The 6,490-nt window shown below is 37.6% G+C and overlaps 1 long non-coding RNA gene across 1 annotated transcript; it reads right to left on the reverse strand.

Moving 5' to 3' along the window:
• Positions 1–217: 217 nt before the first annotated feature.
• Positions 218–5,798, reverse strand: LOC131278720 (uncharacterized). Its single transcript, XR_009186129.1, has 3 exons — positions 5,686–5,798; positions 2,616–2,705; positions 218–397 (listed from the first exon to the last, which is right to left on the reverse strand). It is a non-coding gene; the product is annotated as an uncharacterized lncRNA (long non-coding RNA).
• Between the last annotated feature and the right edge of the window lie 692 nt (positions 5,799–6,490).

Below are 6,490 nucleotides of genomic sequence, written 5' to 3' on the forward strand. Positions count from 1 at the left end.
TAGCACACTCTAGAGGAGCAACAGGAGGGAAAATAGAGAGTAGAGGGCCCTTTCTATGGATATAACTAAAACAGATGCAGAAATAGGAGCTTTGCTCCTGATTGAATATCTGAAAATAAGTACCTAGCTGCCCAAGCCGGTGGGGGCGGATTCCAGGGACCTGTGGGAAGAAGCAGAGTGGGGCAGGGGACGAGAGAACAATGGAGGCAAGACAGGGTTCTGATCAAGTCTCATTTATTGGGGGTAGAACATGGGAATATATAGAGAGGGAAGGGAACGTGTACATAGGTGATAGGCTGATCTTGTGGGTGGCAGACGTCCAAGGAGGGGATTGGCCGACAGTTCGCACCGGGTCTGCGGAGTTTCGCGCCTTGCGCATGCGTATTGCTGTGGTCACCTGAGTAGTGGTGGGAGGGGGAGAACAAAGAAGCAGGGAGGAGAAGAATAAGGAAATGACAGGGCAGATTTGTCAACTCTGCCATGTTATGAGAGGATGTAAACAGACCTCACAGCGGGTGGCTCCCCACAGGTCCCCCTTTTCTGTTTAATGAGTTATGAATTGAAGAAAGGAACAGCCGGCAACAGCTCATGATAGAGCAGGGCTTATTTTCAGTAGTGGCATGCGGCTGCAAGGTGCTCCCGTGCTGAAAGGGGGGCTGTGCCTGTCTTAGGTTGGGGCTGCACCCGGTAAGCGATTCGTCTTACCTGGTATGCGATCAGTCTTACCCGTCATTGGGAATCATGGCAGCAAAAGGCCACGTCCCTGTCTTAGGTTGACTGATGGGTCAGCCCAGTTGCCCGTCATTGGCTAACCAGTCCAGCGCCTCAGCGACAGATGGCTTGCAATTACAGCAAGCTATAATGGGGAGCCCTCATAGACCGTGTATGACAAGCATCATGTACTGAGATTGGTGGGTGTGGCCACACCCGCCCCGGTCTTGTCAGGCCAGGGTGCCCATTGCTCAAGACCAGGGTGCCCATTGCTCGTTCGAGCTGCTGGATCTCTGCCGAAGCCGTTCAGTGATATAGATTAAACAGAGAAGGTTAAGCCGTGATAAGGGAGGTGGTGATTGTAAGGAGAAAACAGGTAAAGAAATGCTATTAGGGTAGAGGATAGCAAATGAAACAACATAAGAAATTTGCATTTTCAAAGGTTGGTTGTTCGTTCTTCAGTCCGGATAGATTGGTACTGACGAACAGCGGCAAGATACATCACGTGGGCCGAGATTTGCTTCATCCTTTCTTGGAGAAATTTAAGGAGGCAAGGTGCAAATGCACAGTTTAATAGGAGAGTGATTAGGGGGCTGAGGAGGGGACCTAGCCAGGTCACAAGAGGGGAAGTGAGCCAGGCGGATAAGGAGGAAGTAGATTGGGAGGGCAGTATTCCTTCCCGCAATTCTCGTAGAATCTTAACATTTTGTTCAACAATACCAGATTCATTTATGTAGTAGCAGCATTCCTCCTGAAGGAAAAGGCAGGTTCTCCCTTTTTAGCTGTAAGTTTAAGGCCCTACGGTTTTGTAAGGCTACTTGGGCGAGGGATGTTAGTTGCCGCTGCAGAGAGTCAAGAGACTGCACACTGGATTCTAGGCTAATTTGTTGTTGTTGTTTAAAGTATTGCAAGCTGATGAGGCCATGACCAAGAGCACCACGTGCTGTGGCAGCTGCAGCGACTGAAACTGTGAGGCTAATTTTTTACCAATATAGGGAGGAAGGCGGCGCTCTTTGACACAGATGGGGATAGTAAAATTTTTTAGTTTGCCTTCTCTATAGTATGTTAGTTGTGGGGTAATGGCTACTAGGATGCAAGGCCTCATTTCTATAGAATAGAGCATTTTTGGGTTATAGTTAATTTTCCACCACAAACATATAAGGATCTCTTACACATGCCTGAAGATGATAAATTTGATTTAAATGCAGATATTGATGATTCTTACTATTATTCCCAATCCATTCTATAGTAGCGCCTATTCCTAGAAAAACTTTCCACAAATTCTTTTGTTTATGTATAGATGTAATATTACACCATGGAGAAGGGATCCATTTCCCTTTCTGTTTCCAAATATAATTTTCAGTAAAAATTATTTTTTGTTGTCCTTTACTATTTAGACCATGCCAAATAAATCTGTCATTATATTCAATGGGACTCCCCATAGGGGCAGTTTCCCACACTATTCCATAGGAATCATTAAAAAATGACAGATCCTCTTCCTATATGGCACTCTTGCCATCCTTCTTTATCCCTACTGTCTTTTAGCGACAACCATAAGTAGGATTTTTGGTCATGAATAAATTGGAAGAGGGAAATAAAGTCACAATAAACTGAGTATTATTATTTTTAAAGATAATTATGGCCCAATTTTTAACCTACATACAGGAAGGATGGTTACTAATGCATAAGGGTTGATAATCAAATGGTAATATGAGATTATTGATTCTTTGTCTTTCTTCATAGAGTTTAATTGGCAATCAATCATCAATTGGTCCAGGGAATATATGGGTTTTATTCAGATATATATGAAAGAATGAATCTTTCCAGGTTAACACTCTAAGTAATGGGGGGTTAGGTATATAGGCCTAATAAGTGTAATTACTGGCAGCTTCCTCATTACTTACGATCACCATCATCAGAAGTTGTAGAAGACTCCATCTCTTCATTCTGGGGTTTAATCCTTTTCACAGACAACTAAATTTGTTCTCCATTTTCTGAAATGATAAGAGCATAGCCTCACCCCCTTACTTTAATCTTGCCTTTTTTCATTCATTGCTTAAAATATCTTTCTAGAATATTGGTTGATTTTCATTCTTTGCATCCACTGTAGATGTTTGATATTTTTCAAAGTGACATTCCACAGGTGTTAATGAATTATAAACATTAAGAAAATGTAAAGTAAATAAAGCTTTTGCTAATTAATCTTTTGGTGTTATAATACCATCATCTCCCCCTTTTTGTTTTCAAAGCATAGTTTTTAGAGTATGATGGCTGCATTCAACTATGTCTTGACCTGTAGGATTATAAGGAATGCTGGTAACATGTTCAATACCATATTTTAAACAAAGATTCAAAGGATTTACTAATGTAAGAAGGTCCATTATCAGTTTTAATTTTCAGAGGGCATCTCCTTACAGCAAAAGCAGACCTCTAGAGGTGTGAGCGAACATGATGAAACTGTTCCCCACCTTGAGCAGTAGCCCACAAAAAATGAGAATAAGTGTCAATACAAACATGAACATATTGTAATTTACCAAAGGATGGTATGTGAGTAACATCCATCTGTCATAATTGATTAGGAGTTAGGCCTCTGGGATTAGTTTCAGCCTGAAAAGGCACCACTGTTAGTGGTTCATAAGTAGGACAACTGTGAATAATTTTTTGTGCCTGTAGTTTTATTAACTTTTGATATTTATTTCGCAGGCCTTTAGCATTAATGTGAGTTAGAGCATGGTAATCACAAGCACCTTGTAAACACCCTACTAATAAATCAGCTCGAGCATTATTTGCTGTCATAGGACTAGGCAAAAACGTATGAGAGCGTATGTGAGTAATGTAAATAGGATGCTGCCTTAACTTAATGAGATGCTGCAAGTCAGCGAAAAGTTGAGATAACTTATTAGTAGCAAAGATATGAGCTGTTTCAATATGCTTAACAGTAAGGCATACATATTCAGAATCAGAGACAATATTCAAAGGTTCCTTAAATATTGTTAACACCTTAATGATGGCAGCAAGTTCAGTACGCTGAGCAGACGTGAATGGAGTCTGCCAAGCCTGTTCTTTTCAAGAAGTAATGTATGCTGCTTTTTTATTACTATTGCTATGAGTAAATACTGTACAAGATGGTTGGGCTATGTACATAGTCCTGAAAAGCACTGAAAAAGTTTATTGTTGGGTTTTTTATAGATAGAGGAATGCAGCTGGCTTGATTTGTGTAAGAAGATACTAAAGAAAGTCCTAGCAAGTTTTAAAACAAAGTGATAGCAATACAGCTGGACTTTAACCTTTTGCAACAAACTAGCAGTGTTTGGGATTGCTGCATACTATGTTGTTACTTTAATCTATGATAAGAGGTTGTTTCTGTGACACATACTCTTTTATAATAATTAAAACCATGAATAACCACACTGTACTTCTCTTTAATATTATGCTGAAATATTGGTAACTTTATACACTTTTAAGCATTCATAGAAACCTTTTATTCATATGACTTTAATTAATAGAGGGTTTAAGGGAAGAAAAACTTGTTAATTTTATAAACTGTAAAACACCTTTATTTAACTTATAACATATTAAATGAACTTAATTATTTTATTTAATTTTTCCTTTAAGGTAAAAGAACAAATCTCTTATAACTAGTTTGGAATAAAAGGCCACTGTTCAGGATTAGGTTTTGAGAAAGCAGTTTTGAACATTATGTTCCTTTAAAAGAGATAAAAGTTTCCTTCTTGGAACACCGAGGAAACGATAAGCACAAGAAGCACAAGAAGCTATTTTGATAAGACAGACTTTCTTTATATACTGATTATTGAGGATAAGAACTTTTACCAAAACAGGTTAATGATGAGAGGCCTTGAGAAAGAATAAAAATTTTTAACTTTGCATCAGCATACTACTTTATACTAAAGCCTTTAAAATTTTATAGATAGACTCATTACATTTTATTTAACTTTAACTGTAAAAATTCCTTTTCCACCAACCTTCTGCAGTTTCAGTATTCAGTCAGGTTTTGTCCCACACTCTACTCTTTCCAATAATCAATCATTTTATCTCAGGACAAAATCATCTTCTGTTTCCTTAATAATAAAAACACTTTCCATATAGCCTACATACAAAGTTATCAAGCAACCCTTTTATAACATAATACCGTGAACACTAAACAAGCTTGTTAAAATAATGAACTTTCTTTAAATACTTAGTAGCATGCAATATCAGAAACAGTTTTCTAGAAGCAAGTTGGCAGGGGAGGCTGGTTGCTGCCAATCTTTCCTGTTATAAAATTACCTTTTATTATTATCATCATCAATTCAGTTTTATATATATTTAATAATGACTTTTTGGAATTAGCCATTTAAACACTTTAGTGTAAACAATGCTTCATAAGACCTTTTATAATTATTTATAACCATATAGACTATAATTATATCATTTTAAGACAAATTTTATCTTTAGAGAACACATTCCCTTACTTAAAGTTATCACAATACCTTCTACAACTTGCCACATGCAAATTAAGTTTCAAGAGTTTATGAAAAGTAGCCATCCTACTTTAGGACAAAATACATCTTTTTGCAAAACTTGTTAAATTTCAGTTAGCGTTTTCACAAACTTTTAACCAAATATTCATTTAAGTTTTGCATCCTTCATATTATCCTGTGAAGAAAAATAAGTTATTCATTTCAATCTAGGCAAGAACAACTTTTTATAAAAAGGCTTATAGTAATTTTCTTAATCAAGACTTACGATTTTTATCATTGTAGAGATTTTATTAACATTTAAACTTAAGTATTAATATAAGCGCTTATTTAATTTTTGGCCATTTGAATAGAGCTCTTTTATAAATTTTTATTAATTTATATTACCATCTGGAGGTATCAAAATATACACTGACATTGAATGAACAGACAAACACAGAACAATCACAACACAGTAACAGAAACATACAGTTTACAATTAACTCATAATTCTTACTTTCTTGGTATAGCTGCTTTTAAGCTGTCCATTATACCACATTTTAAATATAACTTCTTAAGATTTCTTCTGGAATCCATGTTGCCTGTAACATGCAAGCTTGTGCTTGCAAACATTGTTATTAGTTTAGTTATGGTTAAACATTGTTCAAAGTGGGGGGAGGGGACAGCTAGCCTGAACTTTCGGAAGGGTTTATTGCTCCTCACGTTTGAAAACGCTTGGGGGAATGACTGTTATTCCGTTAGTAATGTGCGGGTACTTACACATTTGGCTTTATTATAATAGAGAGCTTTCTAGGTAATAAAATGTTTGGAGGTTAAAATAGGAAGGGCTAGATTTTTCTAATCAGTAGGTGTATTGTGAGCATGAGAAATGCTGTTTAATAACACGTGAGCACAGGGGCTATTAAAAGTATATTTTTGAACGGCTTTAGGAAGGTGAGCAATGGTTTTATGATGCCAAGGAGCCTAAAAGGGAGGAGAATCTCATTGTGGTAATTTACTGGAAAGAAGTGAAGAGGAGTGAATGGGTGGTGATTAAGGACAATTTCAGTAAGTGGAGCTGTAAGAGGAGGTGTAGAAGGCGTAGCAGTGAAAGAGTTAATAAGCGGAGCTGAAAAGGGAGGTGTAGTAGGCATGGGAGTGAGAGACTTAGGCTCTGGCGGTTTTAGCCAGTGTCTAGCGGGGGATAATGAGTTATTTGATTGCCTAAAGGAGCCAGAGCTTGGGAAGCAGGGGGAGTACTTTTTGAGGGTGTAGTCTTAGGTTTTGGATGTAAGTTTGAGCTATTTTCTTCATTGTCGGAA

Source organism: Dasypus novemcinctus, chromosome 6 (genome assembly GCF_030445035.2).
Source record: "Dasypus novemcinctus isolate mDasNov1 chromosome 6, mDasNov1.1.hap2, whole genome shotgun sequence".
NCBI lineage: Eukaryota > Metazoa > Chordata > Mammalia > Cingulata > Dasypodidae > Dasypus > Dasypus novemcinctus.